Source organism: Bos grunniens, chromosome 7 (genome assembly GCF_055505025.1).
Source record: "Bos grunniens cultivar Pamir isolate PY7600 chromosome 7, Bosgru_T2T1.0, whole genome shotgun sequence".
Lineage (NCBI taxonomy): Eukaryota > Metazoa > Chordata > Mammalia > Artiodactyla > Bovidae > Bos > Bos grunniens.
In genome coordinates this window covers 67,324,612-67,352,374 of record NC_141171.1, presented here as the reverse complement: position 1 = coordinate 67,352,374, position 27,763 = coordinate 67,324,612, and the positions used below count along the sequence as shown (strand labels likewise).

At 38.6% G+C, this 27,763-nt stretch overlaps 1 protein-coding gene across 18 annotated transcripts in view; it reads right to left on the bottom strand.

The window, feature by feature from the left end:
- Window positions 1-27,763, bottom strand: part of SGCD (sarcoglycan delta) — a 695,743-nt gene that overhangs the window by 608,046 nt on the left and 59,934 nt on the right. For all 18 annotated transcript variants that reach the window (XR_015167840.1, XM_086412597.1, XM_086412598.1 and 15 more), the window contains one exon: window positions 23,225-23,388. The gene's annotated coding sequence lies outside the window, so the exon portion shown is untranslated. The remainder of the gene's footprint in view (window positions 1-23,224; window positions 23,389-27,763) is intronic.

Here is a 27,763-nt window from a genome sequence, read left to right as displayed (position 1 = left end):
CTGGCACTGGCAAAGTCTAGAGTTGTGGGTATACAGGTTTAGAGGAAATGAAAGGAGTCACAGAAAGAGGGGACAGAAAGAATGAGGTAAAGTGTGGTGGCAGGGGAGTAGACCTGAAGACTAGAAAGAGCCTCATAAACTAAAGCCTTGGCCTTTTAAAATCTAACAGGAAGAGCAGGGTTGAGACAGAGGGAAGATATGATTTGGTATGCATTTTAAAAAAGATTCATCTAGCTGCAGAATGGAGAACAGACAAGAAAACAGCGATAATTAGTGGAAGGCCAGTTAGGAAGCTAAAAAGGTCCTTGTTCTCAAGGCCTAGTCTTGGGTGGCCAGCTGGCTCCCAAGTGAATGGCACCTGCCAATACATCTCATTTAGTCCACAGGCCATGCTGATAATTAAGCAACTGCGTATACAAATCTGCATGAAAGACCTCATGAAAGACACCTTGGACACTACAGGCTCACTTAAGTATCCAAAACAACCAGCTGGAGCTGAGTAGTGCTAGCCTCTTTCGGGAGAGCCCGGGCCCTCCCACTTCTCAAGAGCCCCAACTAGCCAAGCCGCCTTATTTCTGGCCCCTTCTCTAAGTCCCTTTAGAATCTGTAGTATTTGACCTTCACTGGAGAGCCATCTAGTCATCAAACCCAACATGAGGAAGAGTTAAAGGGCCTGTGCTCCAAGATGAAACTGGTGAGCAGGTCATCCCCTGGACTGCCCGAGACTGGGAAGGGAGAGTCAAGAAACCGTGCCTACCTCTGACATCCCAAGATAAGCTGAAAAGCTTGATTCTAGGATGATGCAAAAAGCACCTGCACAGTACCATCCAAAACATAATTCAGTGTGTTTATCAGAATATATGCTAAGTTTAACTCAAAAGACCATGGTCCAGTTATATCAACAGGAGTCAATTTAATCTACTTCAAATAAAGACCCTTAGTTGGTGGGCGTGGAGGGGACAACATATACCATTAAGACATATAAATATATCTAAATAGCTGCTAGGAGTATTCAGCTTCTTCTCTTGACTGGACAGAAGTTTTTAGACTTGTGAGGCTGGCTAGAAGCTCTAAGTATTCTTTAAGACAAGTCAAAAGTCATTCCTGTTTCCAAGTACAATGTTTTCACAGGTTGTGTTTGGAGAGGGGCCATTTCTAACAACAGGGAAAAAGAATACGATTATGGGTTTTAAGAAAGTGAAAGTGGCCCTATTCCTTAGCCCCAAGTATAAAATAAACAGGAGAAGAGTTTATTTGGTATTAAGACAAAAATGTTTACAAAGATCTAAGAATGAGGTGGGGCTACAATAAGTCATTTAACCTGGCAGTACTTCTGTGTGAATTCTACTTCCTTTAACATCTGAATATAACTACAGTAAAAGACAGGAGAATTTCTCCTGGCTATTTACTGAGACAACTTGCAAATTGCCACATCAACAGATTCTGTAGATTTTCTATCTACTCATTTACTGATCATTCCTCTTCTGTGTTCTTATTTCTGATTTCTTTTCATGTAAAGATCAGTTAAGCTTAGTTGTTCAGTGGTGTCTGACTCTCTTTGCAACCCCATGACTGCAGCATGCCAGGCTTCCCTGTCCATCACCAACTCCCAGAGCTTACTCAACCTCATGTCCATTGAGTCAGCGATGCCATCCAACCATCTCATCCTCTGTCGTCCTCTTCTCCTCCTGCCTCAATCTTTCCCAGTACCAGGGTCTTTTCCAATGAGTCAGTTCTGCACATCAGGTGGCCAAAAGTGCTGGAGTTTCAGCTTCAGTGTCAGACCTTCCAATGTATATTCAGGACTGATTTCCCTTAGGATGGATGGTTGGATCTCCTTGCAATTCAAGGGTCTGTCAAGAGTCTTCTCCAACACCACAATTCAAAAGCATCAATTCTTCGGTGCTCAGCTTTCTTTATAGTCAAACTCTCACATCCATACATGACTACTGGAAAAAACGTAGCTCTGACTAGATGGGCCTTTGTTGGCAAAGTAATGTCTCTGCTTTTTAATATGCTGTCTAGGTTGGTCATAACTTTTCTTACAGGGGACAAGCATTTTTCAATTTCATGGCTGCAGTCACTATCTGCAGTGATTTTGAAGCCAAAAGAATAGTCAGCCACTGTTTCCACTGTTTCCAGATGCTATGATCTTAGTTTGCTGAATGTTGAGTTTCAAGCCAACTTTTTCACTCGCTTCTTTCACTTACATCAAGACGTTCTTTAGTTCTTCTTCGCTTTCTGCCATAAGGGTGGTGTCATCTGCCTATCTGAAGTTATTGATATTTCTCCCGGCAATCTTGATTCCAGCTTGTGCTGCATCCAGCCCAGCATTTCTCATGATGTACTCTGCATATAAGTTAAATAAGCAGGTTGACTATATACAGCCTTGATGTACTCCTTTCCCAATATGGAACCAGTCTGTTGTTCTATGTCCAGTTCTAACTGTTGTTTCTTGACCTGCATACAGATTTCTCAGAATGAAGGTCAGGTGGACTCTGGTATTTTCGTCCCTTTAAACATTTTCCACAGTTTGTTGTAATCCACACAGTCAAAGGCTTTCGCATAGCCTATAAAGCAGAAATAGATGTTTTCTGGAATTCTCTTGCTTTTCCATAATCCAATGGATGTTGGCAATTTTTATCTCTGGTTCCTCTGCCTTTTCTAAATCCAGTTGGAACATCTGGAAGTTCATGTTTCATGTACTATTGAAGCCTGGCTTGAAAATTTTGAGCATTACTTTGCTAGCATATGAGATTAATGCATTTGTGCAGTAGTTTGAACATTCTTTGGCATTGCCTTTCTTTGGGATTAGAATCAAAACTGACCTTTTCCAGTCCGGTAGCCACTGCTGTGTTTTCCATATTTGAATACTGAATGCAATTCTTTCACGGCATCATCTTTTAGGATTTGTAATAGCTCAACTGGAATTCCATCACCTCCACTAGCTTTGTTCATAGTGATGCTTCCTAAGGCCCACTTGACTTTGCATTCTAGCATGTCTGGCTCTAGGTGAGTGATCACACCATTACGGTTATCTGGGTCATGAAGATCATTTTTGTAGAGTTCTCTGTATTCTTGCCACCTCTTCTTAGTATCTTCTGCTTCTGTTAGGTCTATACCATTTCTGAAGCAAATAACATTTCAAAGTTACATTATTAATTCAACAAATAGCTTGAAATTTTTCTATGAAAAAGGTCAGTGTAGAGAAAGCTTGCTTTCTGCTGGGGGGAGGAAGAAATCAAGGAACCACAGACATAATGTTGGTATCGCTATGACAGAGGTATGTTGTCTACACACAGACAAGGGGAGAGAAAAATCAGATGGTGACAGGGTCAGGGAAACTTTCATGAAATAATATTTGGGATTTTTTAATGAAGAGAAGTTACCTAAAACTTGGCAATTTAGAGACTAAAAGGTACCCTTTCAAAAGTTAAATGTGGACCTTGTTGAACAAGCTCATCCAAGGATTATTTAACACCCTAGGGGAATCTGCCAGTGTTTGCCTTCACTATTTTTATAGTTCACTAGAGCTCAGACTTTGAGAACCTACTTGTTACCATGCAGAGTTATAACCTGGAGGAAAGATACTTTGAAGATTACAATTCGATTACTCTGTAGGATGAATCCCTTTGTCTCAAATTCAAATTCATTCCCAACACCTTTCACGGTGGACTACACAGACACTCTTTCTTTAAATATTTATTGACCTAGCTTTTCTAGCTTTTATTCTCATTCATTAATGAGCTGAATGAAACCTCTGACATATATTCATTACATATTTGAATAAGGATCATGCTTATAATTTTTGAAGAGTAGTTTTGTCAATACTTATAGACAAAATGAGCCTGTAAGGATCAGAAGGGATCTCTCTGGAGGCCAGGGTGGATTCCTTTTTTTTTTTCAGTTGAAATATAGTTAATTTACAATATTATTAGTTTCAGGTGTATAATGCATGCACACATACACACACACACACACACACACACATATACAAACACATATTTTCTTTTACAGATACTTTTTCCTTATAGGCTATTACAGAATATTGAGTATAGTTCCCTATGCTTCTTTTAATTTTTTTTCCCCAGAAAAACACAAGTACAGAGCAAAAAACAAAATAATCCTGAAACACAATAGTTCACTTTTTCACTCTCTCCATCTGGGCTTCCAGAAGCTATCCACCGTACTTTATGGCCTCTGTGGTTAATTCTCAGTAACTCTCCTCTTGATGCTTGTATCTCTCATAATTTAACCTTTCAGGATACTACCTGTTAACTCTATGAAATGCAAGCACTGTACTTACTTTCCCTCTCCCAATTTTATTTTATTCTTCTATGGTCATATTCATAAATTTAAGTAAAATTTGGAGGGGGGGTCCCAAGATAGCAGAGGAATAGGACAGAGAGCCACTTTCTCCCCTAAAAATTCATTAAAAGATCATCTGAATGTTGAGCAACTTTCACAAAACAACTTCTCAATGCTGGCAGAAGACACCAGGCACCCAGAAAGGCAGCTCATTCTCTTCGAAAGGAGGAAGGACAAAATGTAAAAGACAAAAAGAGAGACACAAGAGTTAGGGACTGAGATCCATCCTAAGGAGGGAGTTGTGAAGGAGGAGCAGTTTCCACATAGTAAGAAACCTTCTCACAGGCGGGCCTGTGGGGAGTTTTGGAATCTCAGAGGGCAACATAACCGGGAGAAAAACAAAAAACAAAAAACCCACAGACTGCACGCCTAACTGTAACTGCCAGCAGAGAAGTAGCCCAGACGCTCATGTCCGCCACCAGCAAGTGGGGACTGGACAGGGAGGTGAAGGCTGCATAATAGGTGATTAGGGTAATGAGCGAACCTGAATGCTGGAGGACAATCTGAGGGAGCTCAAGTGAGATAGCAACTCAAACTGTGGGATCGAAAGAGAGGAAAAACAAAACAAAACAGAACTTTCCCGTGAAAGGCTCTAAGGCGCAGCCTGGCCTGCTCACAGAACAAAGAATTGAGTGAATACCAAAGGAGAGCTAGCCTGCTGCGTGTAGGCCCCTCCCCCTCCCAGACGTAGAGAGGCAGGCAGGTGACAGCCAGAGCTGGAAGGCAAGGGGCTGCTGCAATCTCAGTCACAGAGACTGGCATCCTTCACCAAACTTTGAAAGGCTCCAAGTTGCTACCCAATCTTCCTGGGATCCTGGACAGTTGACATCTGCCAAGAGGGTTGCAGCCTGAGATCATCTCCCCAGAGGAGACACACAGCACACCTGAGACAGTGCTCCCATGGTGTACCCAGGATACTGAGCGGCCAGGGAGGTGATTAAGATGCAGGGCCCACCTGGGACAGCACAATCACCAAGCACCTGGTCGCTTAAGCTGCTCTGACCTGGGAAGGGCACAAAACACATGCCCAACCAAGTCTGTGCCCTTGCGGAGTACCCAAGAACCTGAGCGGCTTAGGCCTTGGAAGTGCACAAAATGCAGGACCCACTTTAGACAGTGCCCCTGCAGAGCACCCTGGAGCCTGAGCAGTGTAGACTCAGGAAGCACACGCGACCTTGAGCTGGGGCAAACCCAGTGTGGTCCATACACTGCGAGCATTCCCCACACGTCAGCAGCATTTGTTTGCAGTGTCCCTCCCTCCCCACAACACAACTGAACAAGTGAGCCTAAATAAGTGACCACCTTTGCCCCCTTGTGTCAGGGTGGAAGTTAGACATTGAAGAGACTTGTAAACAGAGGAAGCCAAAATAAACAAAGAAGAGGGAACCGCTCTGGAAGTGATAGGTTCAACATTTTAAAACCCTGTGGTTAACACTGATTAAGCATCGGAGGGGGCCTATAGACCTTGAGAACAAGAACAGGAACAAGAAACTATCTGAAATTGAACTGACCCCATACTGCCCACAACAGCTCCAGAGAAATTCCTAGATATACTTTTACTATTATTACTTTTTAATCTTTTTTTTCAAATTGAAGTTCTTTATTACTCCTTTAATTTTCATTTTTATAACCTACTATTACTTTGCAAAAACAGACCCTACTTTTAAAGCAAATTTCACAGATATATTTTTTATAATTTTTGTGATTGATTTTGCTTTGTATTTTTAATATTGTATTTTTGAGAATCTAACCTCTACTCTAGATTATTAATCTTTGCTTTTTGGTATTTGTTATCAATTTTGTACCTTTAAGAATCTAATCTTCAGTATCCATTTTCACTTAGGGGTATGATTACTGGCTTGATTGTTCTCTCCTTTTGACTCTCCCTTTTCTCCCCCAGGTCACTTCTATCTCTACCCTCCCTCTTCTTTTCTCTATTTAACCCTGTGAATCTCTCTGGGTGTTCCAGGCTGTGGAGAACACTTAGGGAACTGATTACTGGCTAGATTGGTCTCTCCCCTTTGGACTCCCCCTCTTCTCCTTATCACCTCTATCTCCCTCCTCCCTGTTCTCTTCTCGATGTAACTCTGTGAACCTCTCTGGGTGTCCCTCAGTGTGGAGAATTGTTTCACCATTAACCTAGATGCTTTATCATCTGTGCTGTATGGATGGAGAAGTCTTGAGGCTACTGTAAGAATAAGACTGAAAGGCAGAGGCAGGAGGCTTAACTCCAAAACTTGACATCAGAGAAATCCTGATTCCAGGGAACACTGGTAGACAGGAGTTCACCCAAAGTCTTCATTCTTACACTGAAACCAAGCTCCACACAAGAGCCAACAAGTTCCAGAGCAAGACACACCACGATAATTTCCCAGCAAAGCAGAAACACAGCCCTGAGAATTAAAAGACAGGCTTCCCAAATCCATGCAAAATCCATAGACACCCCAAAATTCACTACTGGACACTTTGTTGCACTTCAGAGAGAAGAGATTCAGTTCCACCCACCAGAACACAGACGCAAGTTCCCCTGACCAGGAAACCTTGACAAACCAATAGTCCAACCCCACCCATAGGGAGCAGACTCCACAATAAAGAGGCAACCCTAACACAGAAAGGGCACGCCAAACACAGCAATCTAAACAAAATGAAAAGGCAGAGAAATATTCAGCAGGTAAAGGAACATGATAAATTCCCGCCAAACCAAACAAAAGAGGAGGAGATAGGGAGTATACCTGAACAAAAGAATTCAGAATAATGATAGTAAAGATGATCCAAAATCTTGAAAACAAAATAGAGTTACAGATCAATAGACTAGAGACAAGGATTGAGAAGATGCAAGAAATGTTTCACAAGGACATAGAAGAAATAAAAGTCAATCAATAATAAATAATGCAATAACTGTGATCCAAAGCACTCTGGAGGGAACCAACAGTAGAATAACTGAGGCAGAAGATAGGATATTTGAGGTGGAAGATAGAATGGTGGAAATAAATGAAGCAGAAAATAAAAAAGAATTAAAAGAAATGAGGACAACCACAGAGACCTCTGGGACAATGTTAAATGCCCCAACATTCAAATCATAGGAGTTCCAGAAGAAGACAAAAAGAAAGGGCATGAGAAAATTCTTGAGTACATAACAGTTGAAAACTTCCCTAAAATGGGGAAGGAAATAGCCACCCAAGTCCAAGAAACCCAGAGAGTCCCAACAGGATAAACCCAAGGCAAAACACCCCAGGACACATATTAATCAAACTAATGAAGATCAACACAAAGAGCAAATATTAAAAGCAGTAAGGGAAAAGCAACAAATAACACACAAGGGGATCCCCAGAAGGATATCAGCTGATCTTTCAATAGAAACTCTTCAGGCCAGAAGGGAATGACAGGACATACTTAAAGTGATGAAAGAGAAAAATCTACAGCCCAGATTATTATACCCAGCAAGGATCTCATTCAACTATGAAGGAGAAATCAAAAGTTTTACAGACAAGCAAAAGCTGAGAGAATTCAGCATCACCAAACTAGCTCTTCAACAAATGCTAAAGGATCTTCTGTAGACAGGAAACACAGAAAAGGTTTATAAACTTAAATCCAAAACAACAAAGTAAGTGGCAACAAGATCCTACTTATCAATAATTACCTTAAATCTAAATGGGTTGTATGCCCCAACCAAAAGTCAAAGACTGGCTGCTGCTAAGTCACTTCAGTCATGTCTGACTCTGTGTGACCCCATAGATGGCAGCCCACCAGGCTCCCCCATCCCTGGGATTCTCCAGGCAAGAACACTGGAGTGGGTTGCCATTTCCTTCTCCAATGCATGAAAGTGAAAGGTGAAAGTGAAGTCACTCAGTCGTGTCCGACTCTTAGCGACACCATGGACTGCAGCCCACCAGGCTCCTCCATTCATGGGATTTTCCAGGTTAGAGTACTGGAGTGGGGTTCCATCACCTTCTCCGAAAAACTGGCTGAGTGGATACAAAAGCAAGACCCCTATATATGCTGTCTACAAGAGACCCACCTCAAACTAAGGGACACATACAGACTGAAAGTGAAGGGCTGGAAAAAGATATTTCATGCAAATGGAGACCAAAAGAAGGCAAGAGTAGCAATACTCATATAAAGTAGACTTTGAAATAAAGGCCAGGAAAAGAGACAAAGAATGACACTATATAATGATCAAAGGACAATCCAAAAGAAGATATAACAATTATGTATGTGCCCAACATAAGAGCACCTCAATACATAAGGCAAATGCTAATGAGTATGGAAGGGGAAATTAACAGTAACACAATAATAGTGGGAGAATTTAATACCCCACTCACACATATGGATAGATCAACCAAACTGAAAATTAGCAAGAAAACACAGGCTTTAAATGATACAATGGACCAGTTAGACCTAATTGATACCCATAGACATTTCACCCCAAAACAATGAATTTCACCTTTTTCTTAAGTGCACACAGAACATTCTCCACGATAGATCACATCCTGAGCTGTAAATCTAGCTTTGGTAAATTCAAAAAAAATTGAAATCATTTAAAGCATCTTTTCTGATCACAATGCAGTAAGATTAGATGCCAACTACAGGGAAAAAACTATTACAAATACAAACATATGGAGGCTAAACAGCATGCTTCTGAATAACCAACACATCACAGAAGAAATCAAAAAAGAAATCAAAATATGAATAAAAACAAAAGAAAAGGAAAACACAACACTCAAAACCTATGGGATTCAGTAAAAGCAGTGCTAAGGGGGAGGTTCATAGCAATAAAAGCTTACCTCCAGAAATAAGAAAAAATCAAACAAATAACCTAACTTTACACCTAAATCAACTAGAAAAAGAAGAAATGAAGAACCCTAGGGTTAGTAGAAGAAAAGAAATCATAAAAATTAGAGCAGAAATAAATGAAAAATAAACAAAAGAGACTACAACAAAAATCAACAAAACTAAAAGCTGGTTCTTTGAGAAGATAAATAAAATAGACAAACCATTAGCCAGATTAATCATGAAAAAAAGGAAGAAGAATCAAATCAACAAAATTAGAAATGAATATGGAGAAATCACAACAGACAACACAGAAATAAAAAGGATTATAAGAGACTACTATCAGCAACTATATCCAATAAAATGGACAATTTGGAGGAAATGGACAAATTCTTAAAAGAGTACAACTTTCCAAAACTGAACCAGAAAGAAATAGGAAATCTTAACAGACCCATCACAAGCACAGAAATCAAAACTGTAATCAAAAATCTTCCAACAAAAGCCCAGGATCAGATGCCTTCACAGGTGAATTCTACCAAAAATTTAGAAAAGAGCTAACACCTATCCTACTCAGACTCTTCCAGAAAATTGCAGAGGAAGGTAAACTCCTATACTCATTTTATGAGGCCAGCATCACCCTAACACCAAAACTAGACAAATATGCCACCAATAAAGAAAACTACAGGCCAATATCACTAACGAAAGTCTAGCAAACAGAATCCAACAACATATTAAAAAGATCATACATCATGACCAAGTGGGCTTTATCCCAGGGATGCAAGGATTCTTTAATATTTGCAAATAAATCAATGTGATACACCACACTAACAAATTAAAAGATTAAAACCATTTGATTATCTCAGTAGATGCAGAGAAAGCCTTTGACAAAATTCAACACATCAATTTATGGTATAAACTCTCCCAAAAGCAGGCATAGAAGGAACATACCTCAACATAATAAAAGGCATATATGATAAACCCACAGTAAACATTATCGTCAATGGCAAAAATTTGAAAGCATGTACCCTAAAGTCAGGAACAAAACAAGGATGCCCACTCTCACCACTACTATTCAACATAGTTTTGGAAGTTTTAGCCACAACAATTAGAGAAGAAAAAGAAATAAAAGGAATCCTGATTGGAAAAGAAGTAAAACTCTCACTGTTTGCAGTTGACATGATCCTCTACATAGAAAACCTCAAAGACACCACCAGAAAATTACTAGAGCTAATCAATGAATATAGTAAAGTTGCAGGATATAAAATTCACACACAGAAATCCCTTGCATTAATATACACTAACAATGAGAAAACAGAAAGAAAAATTCAGGAAATAATACCATTCACCATTGTGACACAAAGAATAAAATACTTAGGAACAAACTTACCTCAAAAAACAAAAGACCTATATATAGAAAACTACAAAACACTGATGAAAGAAATCAAAGATGACACAAATAGATAAATAAATATAGCATGTTCACAGATCGGAAGACGCAATATAGTTAATGTGTATACTACCCAAAGCAATCTATAGATTCAATGCAATCCCTATTAAGCTACCAATGATATTTTTCACAGAATTAGAACAAATAATTCCACAATTTGTACAGAAATGGAAAAAAACCTTGAATAGCCAAAGCAATCTTGAGAAAGAATGGAACTGCAGGAATCATCCTGCCTGACTTCAGACTATACTACAAAGCCACAGTCATCAAGACAGTATAGTGCTGGCACAAAGACAGAAATATAGATTAACGAAACAAAATAGAAAGTCCAGAGATAAATCCACGTACCTATGAACACCTTATCTTTGACAAAGGAGGCAGAAATATACAATGGAGAAAAGACAATCTCTTTAACAAGTGGTGCTGGGAAAACTGGTCAACCATCTGTAAAAGAATGAAACTAGAACACTTTCTAACACCATACACAAAAATAAACTCAAAATGGATTAAAGATCTAAATGTAAGACCAAAAACTATATAACCCCTAGAGGAAAACATTGGCAGAACACTCTCTGACATATATCACAGAACAATCTTCTATGACCCACCTCCCAGAGTAACGGAAATATAACAAAAATAAACAACTGGGACCTAAAGCAAAAGCTTTTGCATAACGAAGGAAACTATAAGCAAGGTGAAAAGATGGCCTTCAAAAGGGGAGAAATTAATAGCAAACAAAGCAACTGATAAAGAATTAATCTCAAAAATATACAAGCAGTTCATGCAGCTCAATACCAAAAAATAAAATAAAATAAAATGACCCAATTAAAAATTGGGCCAAAGAACTTAACAGATACTTCTCTGAAGAAGACATACAGATGCTCAACATCATTCATTGTCAAAGAAATGCAAATCAAAACCACAATGAGGTACCACCTTACACCGGTCAGAATGGCTGCTATCCAAAAGTCTACAAGCAATAAATGCTGGAGAGGGTGTGGAGAAAAGGGAACCCTCTTTACACTATTAGTGGGAATGCAAACTAGTACAGCCACTATGAAGAACAGTGTGGAGATTCCTTTAAAAACTGGAAATAGAACTGCCATATTACCCAGCAATCCCACTGCTGGGCGTACACACTGAGGAAACAAGAATTGAAAGAGACACATGTACCCCAGTGTTCATTGCAGCACTGTTTACAGTAGCTAGGACATGGAAGCAACCTAGATGTACACTGGCAGACAAATGAATAAGAAAGTTGTGGTACATATACACAATGGAATATCTCTCAGATATTAAAAAGAATGCATCTGAGGTGGATGAAACTGGAGCTCATTAGAGTGAACTAAGTCAGACAGAAAAACACCAATACATTATATAAACGCACATACATGGAATTTAGAAAGATGCTAACGACAATCCCATATGTGAGACAGCAAAAGAGACACAGATATAAAGAACAGACTTTTGGACCCTATGGGAGAAGGAGAGGGTGGGATAATTTGAGAGACTAGCACTGAAACATGTATATTACCAAATGTGAAATAGATGACCAGTCCAAGTTTGGTGCATGAAATGGGGCACTCAAAGCCGGTGCACTGCGACAACCCAGAGGGATGCAATGGGCAGGGAGGTGGGAGGGGGGTTCGGGATGCGGGACACATGTAGACCTATGGCTGATTCATGTCAATGTATAGCAAAAACCACAACAATATTGTAAAGTAATTAGCTCCAGTTAAAATAAATTGATTTTAAAAAATAAATACATTTAAAACATATAAAACTTTGTCACATTTCATTTATCTCATGTGGGAAAATCTTACCCTTCCATTTTGCTAAAGATACTCATGAAGCCACCTTTATTTCAGCTTTGACTCTATACCTAACATCAGCTGTCAAACTTGCCCTTACTTTCATTGTCAAGGTTTATAACATTTGGTTAACTTGCTGGTGTGCTTGCTTTATAGGTGCATCCTAAAGTTTGAAAAGAGATTATTATGACTATATAAATTGTTCATTGGACAGCCAGGTAGTACACTAAAATGGCACTTAATTCTCTTCAGATTTAATGCCATAACTTAAACCACAAAAGTCAAAGAGATTCTTTTTGTTGTTGTTGTTGTTGTTGTTGTTATGTTTTTGATTTGGACTGTGATTTCCTAATACACTTCTTGTTTTTGCTGAGTGTGTGGTTTGAATTGTCTCTCTTCTTTTCTTTGAAGACAACAGACACAGTTTCTTCACATCCCATCCCTCAGCTCATTGGCAAATATTTCCTTCTTGAAGATATCTTCCTAGAATTCCTGGACTTCTTCAATTTTGACCAAAAACTTTCTAAACCTGCACAACTGTCATGTGTGACTTTTTGGAGAGACTCTTCATTGGCCTCACCATTTCTTGGAACCTTTACTAATTATCTCTATAATTTCATTCTTAATTTTCAGGAATATACTCAGAAAGGGTGCATGAAAGATTTCAATATCTTGATGTTTTAAAATATTATTTTCACTTACTGTTTGGCTTAGAACCAAATTCTAGGCTCAAAATAGTTTTTCCTGAGAAAGCACAAGAAATTGTTCAGTGTGATTCTAATGTTGCTGATAAAAAGTTTGATATCAGTTTAAAACAAAAATTTTGTAAAATGTTTTCTTTTCTCCCTTTATTCTCAGAATTCTGAAACTTGAAGCTGACACATCAGGAACATGTATTTACTTCCCATTTTGTCACCTGGCTTGTGAGATATACATTCAACCAATTGTCTCTCTACGATATGACATTTACATTTCTTTAATAATCAAATACTCCCAATTCATCAAATTTATCTGTCACCTCTGGAGATCTTTTTAATGAGATGAAGGATTCCTACACTGTTCTATATTTGACTTATTAGTACTAGATTTCTTTTTTCCATGTCCTAGGAGATCTATATTTTCAAACTTTCATTAATGAAAAATACTGAATTTACAAGAGATATTTCTTATTATCTAATTGTTCCTTCTTTATCCTGTTCTGTACTTGTCTTACGGGTGGATTATCTTTTTAACTCTTAACAAGGATACTGATGAGAGAATTTTAAATATACTCTTTTGTCCTTCACATTGTCTAGCTTGGTAGGGATTTCACATATTATTAATATTTGTCTCTTTTTCATAACTATGTTTTTTTTTTCTCCTGTTCCACTGGTTTTTTTTTAATAAATCAGATGGTTTTTTTTTTAGTTAAAAATGGAGGAGTGAAAGTTTCACTCATGGCTAGAGTGCAGAATAATATAAACAAATGTCACTCCTGCTACAACTATAATGACTGGCCAGATAATCATGACGCACAAATCTCTTTAAAGACGCTGAAGACACATTGAAAGGAACACAATAGAATCTCACTCCAGAGGATAATTTCATCCTTGAGGGCAGTTGCTGACAATGGAGGGAGAGCGGGCAGAGTACAAATCCTGCCAAAGAAGGATAGCCTTTGCTTAGACTATGGCTTCCCTGGTGGCTCAGACGGTAAAGCGTCTGCCTGCATGGCGGGAGACCTGGGTTCGATCCGTGGGTCAGGAAGATGCCCTGGAGAAGGAAATGGCAACCCACTCTAGCACTCTTGCCTGGAAAACCCCATGGATGGAGGAGTCTGGTGGGTTACAGTCCATGGGGCCGCAAAGAGTCGGACACGACTGCACGACTTTTCTTTCTTTCTTTCTTTCAGACTATGGGAAACTAGTCAAACTTCTGATGAACCTATAATCCATTGTGTTGAATTTGAAACTAGAAAAGACCAAAACGTAAAACTTAATCCACAATCCTAAATGGAAAAGCAAGAGTTGTAAAACTTCTGGAAGTAAACCTAGGAAAATATCTTTGTGATTTTGATTCAGGCAAAGACACAAAAAGCATAGATCATCAACTGAAACTGTGAATAAATAAATGAAAAATCCTTGCCCTCCAGAACACACACACATCAAGGAAATGAAAAGTCAAGTAACAGACTGGAAGAACCTATCTGCAATATGTAAAAGACACAGAACGTATATCCAGAATATTTAAAGAGGTAGGTCATATGACTCAATTATTAAAAAGACAACACAAATAATATTGGATTAAAAAAAAACTGAACAGACTCTTTACAAAAGATGTAAAGACATGACCAGTAAGCAAAAGTTAAAGTGCTTATCATTAATAGCTAACAGGGAAGTACAAATTAAAACAAGAAGAGATACAATTTCACACAACTAGATGGATAAAATTAACAAGGTTAACAATATAACCTTAGCAGATAGATGGAACAATCATATCTCTCATCCATCCCTTGGGAGAGTATCAAATGGGAGTGAACTCTATTTAAGAACAATTTTGTAGTTCCCTATAAAAGTAACTGTACACCTACCACATGACTCACTGATATTTACCTTGAAAGAAATTAAAATTTATTTTCACACAAAGATTGGTTCACAAATGCTTACAACAGCACGGTTTTTAATATTCTCAAACTGAAAACAGCGAAGATGTCCATCAAAAGGAGAATGAACAAAAAATTATGATAAATTCACACACTGATACTTTAGGACAATAATGACAATCTATTAATATACACAAGAACATGGATATATCTCAAAACTATCATTATGCATGAAGCAGTCAGAGACAGCAGAATACATCCTGCAGGACCATTTATAAGAAATATTAAAAGAGGAAGGACACTACTTAAAATTAGGGTCACAAGGCTTTCTATATCACTATAGGAAGGGTTCCAAACTTTTAATCCAGATATGGAGTTAAGTGAATCCAAACACTGATACATCCTCAAATTGTATCTAGACCATGTATACGTACTTGTGGAAATCCTTTTCTGGGAAGAAATTCTGTGCTTTCATTATAGAAACTGATAGAAGAAAGATGTCAGAAAATTAGTAACCACAACAAATGGATTATAGTTGTTTCTGGGGAATGGAGATTTTACCAACTGTATTATAGTTTTAAATTGATTTTCCATCAGACTTTTCTGTATAATTTGTTAGACCAAAAATAATTACATTAAAATATTGCTCAGAGATAAGATACCACCTGTCAGACACACAATCTAGATATCTTTACCACTAAACCTAGCCTTCAGGACTCTAGTTTGAAAATTATCTGTTAAAAGTAGTGTTTTAAAACCTGGAAAATTTCCAGGCTTTAACATTAATAGTATTTTCAAACTATAGAAACAGCTCTTCAGTCATCTTATATTTGGTAAAATGTTGCAGAAGTGCGTCTTGACTTCTTAAGTCTTAATGGATCAAGTCTGGTGGCTTGTTAAACTTTCCCAGAATTCTAATATAAGATCCATAATTTCTTAAGGAAGGACTCAAGCTTCAGAAATAAGGAAGGTAAGGAGTATGTATTTGTTCTAAAAGCAATCAGGTCCTAACCTTGGAAAGAGTAACTGGAAGCTCTGCAAAAAAATCTTCCAGTCCAGAAATGGCAAGTGAGTTTTACCTTCCATGCTAATATCAATTAATGTCAATATTCAATTATTTTCAAATAACATAGAAAAGTCCAATAGAAAACTGATTTATACTCATAACACAGCTGGTAAGAGCAGACTTTATTTTTGGGTTCCAAAATCACTGCAGATGGTGACTGAAGCCATGAAATTAAAAGACACTTATTCCTTGGAAAGAAGGTTATGACTAACCTAGACAGCATATTAAAAAGCAGAGACATTACTTTGCCAACAAAGGTCCATCTAGCCAAGGCTATGGTTTTTCCAGTAGTCGTATATGGATGTGAGAGTTGGACTATAAAGAAAGCTGAGCACCAAAGAATTGATGCTTTGGAACTGTGGTGTTAGAGAAGACTCTTGAGAGTCCCTTGGACTGCAAGGAGATCCAACCAGTCAGTTGGATTTAGTCCTAAATGACTAAAGGAAGTCAGTCCTGAATATTCAGTGGAAGGACTGATGCTGAAGCTGAAACTCCAATACTTTGGCCACCTGATGTGAAGAACTGACTCATTGGAAAAGACCTTGATGCTGGGAAGGATTGAGGCCAGGAGGAGGAAGGGAAGGCAGAGGATGAGATGGTTGGATGGCGTCATTGACTCAATGGACATGAGTTTGGGTAAACTCTGGGAGTTGGTGATGGACAGAGAGGCCTGGAGTTCTGCAGTCCATGGGGTCGCAAAGAGTTGGACATGACTGAGCAACTGAACTGAACTGAAGAGTTCCCGTTTCCAGAAAAAGAAATATAAACCATTATTACAGTTATTAATTTTCTGACATGTTTTTTCAATCACATGGCATTTCTGGAGTGATGTGTTGGGAAGATTCTAAGATTCCTAAACTGGGATTAACTAGTGATGTCTGCCAAGGGCACAGGAAAGGTGGGAGGTAGCATATGTGCTAGATGAGTGCTAACCTTGCCTAGTCAGGGTCATGAGGACTTAAAAGAGGCTGCAAAGCACAGTGATACATAGGAGAAAAAAAGATAATAAGAATAGACACTGTAGCCAGGAGGAAAATAAGGATATATCTCTAATATAATTATATAAACATCAGGACAAGCAAATAAAATTCAAAACAAAAATGACCACCAAAAATAAAAGAACTTAAAAATCCAAAATGAACTAATTAACCAGGGGGAAAAAGAACTACTTCTAAATTAAATCCATTCTGCAATGCATTTAAGCACAGTTGTGCCATTCCAGTGTCTGTTGAGGACCTACTGTGTTCCAGGAAGAACTGAGAAACAGAAGATACATTCAAGAAAAAAAAATGTCTTTTTTCTTTTTTGGTGACACCACAGCACATGTGGGATATTAGTTTCTGACTTAGTTCCTTATTTCCTTTCAGTGCACCCTGCATTGAAAGCATGGAATCATAACCACTGGATGAACAGGGAAGTCCCCAAGAAACTCTGTCCTGAACATCTTGCTTTCCACTGATGGAGACTGACTTAGAAACCCAGTCATTTTAATATAATAATATACTTATAAACATATATGTTAATTAATATATATTAGTAACAATTATAATATAATATATAAAATATATAATAATAATGCTAATCAATATACATAATATATATATTATAATAATGTCTCTTCACAGTAAGAGTTACAATCAGGTTTGAAAAAAAATGCAGTGAAGTCGAAAGACAAGAAATGACATTGGCTCAAGAGAGTCTCAGAAGCTTTCAATGAATTGGATCTTAAAAGATGAAGGAGTTTTCATGAATGTGCAGAGGTGCAGTGGGTAGGAAATGGCAAAACCACCAGCAGGAGCAAATTAGTGGTGACTTAAGAAAACATGGCATATTTTTTGGAAAAATGGAGAGGGTCACCACAGCCTGTGGAGAGCCTGTGGGGAGAAGGGAGGGAAACTGTCAAAGACATGATGTAAAAAAGCAGGAGGGAATAGGAGGGGGATGGATTGGGAAAGTCTGGACAGTTTTTGAGGGTGGTACAGTTTTCAAATTCCATGTGATCCTCACAATAAATATCATGGAAAAACTCGACAAAACTTTTTGGCCAACCCACTATATAGGATGGGAATGTACCAAGTCTGCAATCCAGACTAAATCTGAGGAAGTTGCTAGTGTGAACATCGGAAAGTGTCATAAAAAAGAAATGGCAGAGTAGGGCAGCATGGGGACAGGTTTAGCAGCAAAGAGGAAGCAATGAGCAAGTTGAAGAGAAAACCTTTCTGAGATCACTTGATAAGAATTTGAAGAGGATAGATATTTAAATGATGTTAGATTTGCATCATGAAAATTACATCAAACTGCAGGAAAAGTTCAAATAGCCATTTTGTCATCACTGGTGGTGGTGGTAATGGGTTGAGGAGGAGGGTATTTTAACCTGCCTAATAAGACCTACATCTGTACAAGACTGGAACACAGCAACAAATGAAATTCTGTAGTTTCAAAGGCCTTGGGTAAAATTCAACTCAAGTAAACAGACTGCAAAATGTCATACTCAAGGGGAGAAACACACATCTTCTTTTCAGTAACTGTCAAAAGGAGTCTATTCATAAAATGGTAGTTGTTTGAGTTAGAAAAAAATAAGAGCAAAAGGGATGCTGCCACCTTCCGAAGCATTAAAATCATCAAAGAACATTAAAGCAGGTATCCTTCAGGGCAGGGTAAAAAGTTTGGTGAATAGAGTTGGGCTCATTACAGGCATTTTATGAGTCCAACCCAAAGAAAGTTTCTTATCCTACCAGTGTGGTTTTAAGAAAATTACTTGACTTCTCTGCTCCTCAGTTTCCTCATCTGTAAAATGAGATAGTCTCTTAATGGCCAGTATTGGAGGTAGAAATAAAGAAAGAGATCTCTTGAATATATAGAGGGAAAAATTAGATAATATCCCAAATAAGGCTTTCTAAATGGTCTTCTGAAATCTCATGGTAATAAAGTGCTAAAAGTCAACAAGTAGACTTATACAGAATTTTTATAATTTCTTTAGCTCAATCTCTTTGAATCTTCATGTTCTATGTTTCAATTGATCCTTAAAGATAATTGTCAAATATGTTCAGAAAATGTTGCTATGTCAACATTAATTATCAGCTTATTTTAAATTAAATACAGCACTATTTGCTGAAATCTAGGCTTATTTGACTCAAACTCCCATTTTGCATACAAGGAAATTGAAATCCAAGAGAGGAAAAGTATCATGCAGATAATAAGTAGCAAACTTGGCACAGCCCCTAGCTCACAATAGATGCTCACCATACATCGGCTGAATAAAGAAATAAACCAAGCTGTCTATGAGAAGAGACACACTGGATTTCCCAGCAAGAGTCTTTTCTTTTCACAAAGCAGTTCTGCTGATGCTTTCATGTTTGACACTAAGATATTTATTATCTGAGATAAAATTTCAATGCATGATGAATTTCAGGGTAAATTCAGTGAAGGCTGTGGAAAACCATAAGAAAAGAGCCATCCTAAGACTTGATAAGTCAGCCACTGTTCTGCTGATATGCTAGGAGGCCCGGAAAATACAAAAAACATCATTTCCATATCCAAAGGAAATGGATGAATACAAAAGGGAACCGTGAGAAATACTAACACTTGCATAAAACCAGCCTAAGAAAGAATGTATTGAAAGAAAGATTCCAGAGGAGGAAATATACACACCATACACATATCCCCATGTATCCGGACAGTACTGGAAAGGTTCTTATCCTCACTACCCAACTTATCACACGCAGTGGTGACAGTGAGAAACAGGGACAAACCCTACCCTCAAAAGCAGCTTTCCATTTCCCTTTGATAACATTTTTGGAGGTGTTTATAGATTTTTCTAGGGGCTTCCCAGGTGGCACAGTGGTAAAGAACCAACCTGACAATGCAGGAGACACAGGTTTAATCCCTGGGTTGGAAGATCCCCTAGAGAAAAAAATGGCAACCCACCCCAGGATTTTCCTGGAGATTCCCATGGACAAAGGAGCCTAGTGGACTACACACCATGTGATTGCAAAGAGTTGGACATAACTTAGCAACTAAACAGCAACAGAGGATTTTCTACCTTACAGCAGGTTGGTGATAGACTAATTTGTACTTTACAGGAAAAGCACTGTTAGTTAGCACATATTTGCAACATTTCTGACCTTAAATTTTTACTATGGAAACTGAGACTTCCAAAAGCACACTAAAATAAAGACATATACCCAAGTCTCGTGAAAACTGTTACAACAGCATCACAAATTGGAGAGGGGCATAAAGGAACTCAGCTCCTTACCATTCCTCAGATAATTAAACTTGCTGATACCTGTAAAAATGCTAAATAGTTTCAGGCTGGCTTTCAATGACTCTGGACAGATAAAATGTAACATCTACATTAAGCGACAATTTTTTTCTCAATATAATTTCCTGCATATTAATTAAATTATTATTATTATCATTATTTTTGACAATAGGGTCAACTTCTTTGACCGTTTCCAAATTCTTATAATGAAACTGATACAGTTTTTAAAAAATGACAGTATTTTGCTTTCAGCTACAGTTAGGTGGATGCATAGATATACATAATGACTCAGAGGCCACATAAATGGGATATAATGTTACTCTTTTTGCTCCGGATTGTCATCCCTCATATAATCTCTACAACCCAAAATGGCAGTTTACTATTTACCCAGTATTGTAAGGAACCAGCAAGCGCTTCACAAGCATAATTTCACTTGATCTTCACTCTGTATCAAGTGGGCATGAGAATCACCCCCATCCCACAAATGAAAAAACCAAGGCTGGCAGCAGTTCAGTGAATTACAACAAAGTGGAGGAGCCTACACTTGATCCCAGGCAGTTTCCTTTTAGTGCTTTTAATTAAATGGTATCATCTCTGCCAAGTCTGAGGAGGCCTTACAAATAGCTGTGAAGAGAAGAGAAGAGAAAAGCAAAGGAGAAAAGGAAAGATATAAGCATCTGAATGCAGAGTTCCAAATAATAGCAAGGAGAGAAAAGAAAGCCTTCCTCAGCGATCAATGCAAAGAAATAGAGGAAAACAACAGAATAGGAAAGACTAGAGATCTCTTCAGGAAAATTAGAGATACCAAGGGAACATTCATGCAAAGATGGGCTCAATAAAGGACAGAATTGGTGTGGACCTAACAGAAGCAGAAGATATTAAGAAGAGGTGGCAAGAATACACACAACTGTACAAGAAAGATCTTCCCAACCCAGATAATCACGATGGTGTGATCACTCACCTAGAGCCAGACATCCTGGAATGTGAAGTCAAGTGGGCCTTAGAAAGCATCACTACGAACAAAGCTAGCGGAGGTGATGGAATTCCAGCTGAGCTATTTCAAATCCTGAAAGATGATGCTGTGAAAGTGCTGCACTCAATATGCCAGCAAATTTGGAAAACTCAGCAGTGGCCACAGGACTCAAAAAGATCAGTTTTCATTCCAATCCCAAAGAAAGACAATGCCAAAGAATGCTCAAACTACCGCACAATTGCACTGATCTCACACGCTAGTAAAGTAATGCTCAAAATTCTGCAAGCCAAGCTTCAGCAGTACATGAACTGTGAACTTAAGTATAATAGCAATCATACTTAATCTGCTTTAAAGATGCCCTTCGAATCAAAGAAGGAAAAACAACCTATCTCCCTTTACAAAAAAAAAAAAAAAAAACTTGAATAAAGGGAAGAGAAGTGTGTTTTTGAAATACCACCCTCACATTTTCATCAGTCTGTTAGCACACTTTCAAAGGTACTATGAGGAGCATGAACATGAGAGCTTAAAGCATTGGCACTGAAGGTTTTTACATAAACCAGACAGAAAGCATATGTACTTCATCCTGCTAGGAAGGCCTATTCATGATCAATTAAAAGTGTGCACCACACTTATTGTATCAGTGAGAAATTCAGAAAATCAATAAAAGAAAGCTTGTGGCTACAAATAATTTTTCATCAGCTCTGGGCCTCCATCTTGCACAAATGATGAGGCCTGTGGTGCCACAAGTAGGAAGCCAGGCCAACACCTCAGCTACCTTGCTCTGCCAATTGCCAGAAGCCTTTGGTTATAAGCACTTTTTTTCTTTGAGGCATATTAAATTGACAGCAAATGAGTTGTCAGTTGAATTGTCTGAGATATTCTCCAGTTTCTCTTGGACATGCCCTGTGCTCCTAGGCTGATACAGACCCACTCTACTACACAATAGGTGAGCACAGACTTAAATTCTAGTAAGTCTAGGAAAGGGTCTGGACCCTGACCCCTTCTTGCTATGCAACCTTAAAAAAATATTTTTACTTGTCTCTTCTCTGGCTTCCCATAACAGAAATCTCTAATCCAGATGGTTGTTATCAGTTGTATTTGTGACTTTTCAAACCTTACAGTACAATGCCTGATGCACTCACCATAAGCATGCCATGAGTGGTGGTTTTGGAGGGCTCTCTTTCTCCTCTCTCCATCTGTCTCTCTCTCCCCACTGCCCTCCATATATATAGATCATCCATATATATAGATCATCATATATATATTATCTATATATATATATATATATCCCTATACATATGTAGAACAAGTATACAACACTCAACAAATTGTATGTGTGTATAGAGAAAATATATACAATACCTACACATGTAAGTATGTGTATGTACATATATACCATGCACACACACACACAAAGAATGATTATCATTGTAACTAGAAAAGAAGATGGGATCACCTGACTCAACTCAGAAGATTCTAACACTAGCCTAGGTATGCATCTAAGATATATAAACACAATTATCCTCAAATCTTAAGATATAATACAACAGTTTGCCAAAAGTCTTCTGTGGACATAGAATATGGAAATACACAGTTTATCACATGTACCACTTCTTTACATGTCTCTTATCACATAAGGAACAATCTCAATTTCTTTTTTCTATCAAAGATGTCTGCACGAATTTCTCTTCATGCTTAGACTGCCTCCCCTCTGATCACCTCTGTTATTGAGACAGGGTAGCCTTCCATTTCTTCCATTATAATTTTATCCATCCCACCACATCCCACAAGCTGGTAACAAAAGACTAGATCATTGCTTAAAAGGAAGGAGGGAGAAAGGCAAGAGAAAAAGAAAAGAGCAGATGAGGAGGAGAGAAGGCTGTGAAAATGATTAACTATCTTTAAATGTATTTGCCTTCGAAAAAGATAGAAGTCACAAGTCCATACCTTAGCAGTCCTAATCTTCTCAAATCTTGAATGCAACGTTCAGGGCAACATTGGGGTTGAAGTCATCTGCTCAGGCCACCACCAGAGGGATGGTTTTTGTAACCTCCACGCAGGCTCCAGGACAGCCTTTTCCAAGTCTTTGAGGATGGAGGTTTCTTCCAGGTCTACAAGATCATAAGTGAAAGAAAATATTCAAAACAATACCAACAACAAAAACACAACAATGATATTGGATTCCAGATCATCTGGTGTAAAGAAATTAAACAAAAGACACATTGTATTCTGACTGATGTAACACGCATAGTTACTTGAATGGATTCAGTCCTGATCATAAAGAATCATACCAAATCAGAAAAAGTCAATAGTATATTAAGGTTAGATATTTTCTGAAGACATGACTAGCCAAAATTGCTCACTCAACACATAGGGAAACTAAAGATCAGAGAGGACATGTGATTTTCTCATGGTGACTCATTATCTGTGGCATATTTCAACCAGCGAAGCAAGCAAATCTTAGTAAACACAAGCAAAGTAATTAATACTATGGTCAATGCTAAAATGAGACAAAGGGACAATACATCACTTCTTTATTTTAAAATACTTGGCTTCTAAGACACCAAACATGCTTGTTATCAAGAGGGCCACAGTCTGTGGGTTATATGTGTTAGATCTATTCAATCTCCCTATCCCTAACATAAGAGCATCCTGGAACTCAGCCCTGAACCTTCTTTCCAAGTACACTTGTCCACCAGGGGGCGTTTTTAAGTTCCACAGCTTAAAATACTATTATATACTGACAACTCTGAAATGTGTCTCCAGGGCCAGATATTTCAGGTAACTCCAGATTCCCCTATCAATGGACTGTTCAAAATTTGTACTTGGAATTCTAACAGATATGTCAGATAGTGCATGCCCAAACACCAACGTCCTTCCAAAGACAAGGAAGGCCCACACTCTTCCTAGTTTATGCCTTCTCAGTCAATGCCAATATAATTCACCCCATTAGTCAGTCCCAAATTTTTCCAGTGAGCCCTGACTCTTCTCTTTCATCCATGTCCTCTAAAACATCAGCAAATTCTGGTGGCTCTATCTTCAGGATAAATCCAGCAGCTGATCACTACTGTCACCTCCTTTATATTGCCACACTGGTTCAAAGCATCCTTATAGACCTATAGGGCTATACAGCAGATGTGCTCAAACCACAGTTGTCACTCTCAAATGACTGCTTGAGTACGACAGTGACACCACACTGCTCAAAAATCACACAGGCATTCACAAAGCCATCATTGTTACCATGCCTTTCTCTCACTTGTCCCACTTATTCATCTCCAGCCACGCTGGTCTCCAACCTCTTCCCCAAACACGCCTCTGACTACTGGAGATTCGAACTCTCACAGTTCCCTTTACCTGAAGTCTTCTTTTTCCCGTCAGTGCTTCATATTTTTGTCACAACGTTACCTTTTCAGCAAGGTCTCTTGTTATCATATTGTTTAAAACTTTAAACCCTGATCATATCTCTTCATTCCCCCTTCTCAGTTTAAAACTTGCTGAAAACTTTGTGATATTCTATATAGTTTCCTTGTTTATTACCTGCCTTCTCTAATAAAACATAAACGCCACATTGACAAGGGATTTAATCTCCAGTATCCTTCTATCTCTTCCAGCACTTTCCCCACAACCTAGCACAAAGAAAGACATCAGTATATATTTTTGAATGAATGAACATAAAAGCTAAGTAAACCTTCTCCAGGTCACTCAGGTGACAAATGGCTGAGCCAGATTTGAACCAAAGGCATTCTGTCCCAGTGAACTTGATTCTATGTAACTGTGACCACATGAAAACCTTCCAGGGCAGCTGTTAGAAATAGATTCAGTTGAATCTGGCATGCATTACTACAGGAATTTGTGGATTAAACAAATGAAATGCCCAAAATGATTTATAGAAACACATAAAGAGTACATGTTGCATGCACTGGAATGAAGCTGCCTACATACTATTTCCAATTTCACTGTTAACTTTCTCCACATCTTCCTCAGTTTGCCCGGCCCCTCCCTCTATGACTTTATTTCTTGTCCCTCCCTGAAGGTAGATCAAGACAAGGGATCCAAGATTAGACAAATAAAAGGAAAGAGAAGTTTTTGGGAAAAGACGTGGCATAGGAAGCAAAGGACTTTGCATCTGGGTCTAATTCATCACCAGTTCAACTTGTGCTTTAAGGGTGTAGAGTCTCTTCATTGCTGGGCAAAAATACATGGTCTACAGAGATCTTCCAACTTTAAAAAATGATTATTTTCCTTTTTGATTATTAAAAGGCTCCCTTATTCTTAGTAGTCTAAGATTGGTTAGGAAATAGAGGGCGACACTTAAGAATGAGGCTTTGGGATAATTAGAGAACTCAACTTCTGGTTCCACAAGAATAAAACCCTGACTAAGAAACTCAATCTCCTGAAGGATCGTATTTTTATCCAAAAGTGAGATGACAGAAATACCTATCCCTTTAGAATGCTTATAAAAATGAAACAGGGTAACATAAATCATTCATTACTGTACATGACATAAGTACTCAATAAAAGTTTGTTGCTCCTAATGTTTTATTTTTATGGTTGCAGGCTTACATTCTGCATGACATTTCATGATTTTATCTACCTGCATCTCACTGCCCCTCCAGAGCTTGAGTTGTTCCTGTCCTTTATCACATGAGATGGCTTCTGCCGCCCTTGCTGTGACTTTGAGCAACTTTCTCTGGATGGTCCTCAGGCTCAGATGAATATCATTACCCCAACTGCCCCTACAGTCTGGGGCAGATGACAGAACTTTGTAACATGAGAAACTCGTTTTCTGGGTCACTTCTCGTCCTCTTGCTGATGCCTGGCAATTTGAGGATGATCTTGGCCCTACTATTACAGCAGGCTGAAAATTGTCAAGCCACAGTCTACAATTATCCCTGCGTTCCAAGGCCAAGAAACACAAATTTGAAAGCAAACAATGCTATAATTCAACACAATGATATACGGAGTTATTAAAGAAATTGTGCTGACTGCTTTGAGAATTCAAGTCTCCAATCTATCCAAACACATTTTCTTTTCTTTTTTCCTAACTAATATTAAGAAACTGTTTTTGTTTGGGTAGTAACAACATAAAAAATATGTCACGTACCTTTCAGATTTCATTACACCACAACATAGTAAAAAGTTACGGTGCTTCAGGGAAAAGTTACTTACACTTCGTTCTAAGTCACTGAAGTATACTACCACTTGGTTGGAAATGCATTTACTAACAAATGTTTATTGAGTACATAATATTTGCCAATAACAAGGACTGGAGATATGGTAAGAAATATTAAAGACTTCATTGCTACCCTGGTCCAGTTTTCATTCCAGGCAGCTTTTGTCTTTTGCAATTTCCTAACTTCTGTCTCAGATGTGGGAAGACATGGCAACCCCCCCACAAAATCGATGGTTCACCAACATACTGATAGAACCGTACTAATATAAGGAGCCTAATTTCTGCTTGATATGTAGAGAGAATTCTGGAACTCTTGGTTTACTTGGGAGAAAATCTCATTTATTTGTATGTTCCCCACTCCTCACCCAATACACCCATCTTCTGAGATGATACTGGTTTATTTACCACCGTCAACAAAAGAAAAAGTATTCACCAAATGTACAAGTACATGATTCGTGAATAAGATGCTACGTGGGTGGTAGGGTGTACAGGACACTGGGCTCAGACAACAACTTCAGAAATTAGCTTTTCTGAAATCTTTGGAAACAGTGATTACACACAAAATAAACTGAGAAAGCATATATACTACAAATATTGTCAAAGGGATCACGTCAAGATACAACAACGTGCCTTTCAAATCACCAGTGTCTGCATGGTGAGAATGCTCATCATAGAGGCGGGTGGCCTCTTTGTGTGTCGGGCAGCCTTGAACGCTTCAGGGAATATGTCATTTTTCAAGAGGTATCAATTAGGGGCTGTTAGGTGTCAGAATGTGAATCACACCCAATGGTTGAGTGTGCCTTAAAAATGACTCCTGTGAGTACAGCACAAGTATGTGCAATGATCCACAAACACGGACACAATCCCAAGAGAGGCAGGCAACTAGAAAAGGCAGGGGCAGGGAGAGAATGAGGGGGCCATGAAGGTACTGCAACTCTAAAATGGATCTTGATTAGGATTTCCCAGTTGAAGCATTTGGGGGAAGGGATAAATTGTGAATTTAAATCTACCTACACCAGCAGGGTTGGGTCCTGCCAGAAACTGGAGAAGCAATGCTGCTGCTGCTGCTAAGTCACTTCAGTCGTGTCCAACTCTATGCAATCCCGTAGATGGTAGCCCACCAGGCTCCCCCGTCCCTGGGGTTCTCCAGACTAGACAACTGGAGTGGATCACCATTTCCTTCTCCAACGCATGAAAGTAAAAAGTCAAAGTGAAGTCGCTCAGTCGTGTCCGACTCTTCACACCCCATGGACTGCAGACCACCAGGCTCCTCCATCCATGGGATTTTCCAGGCAAGAGTACTGGAGTGGGGT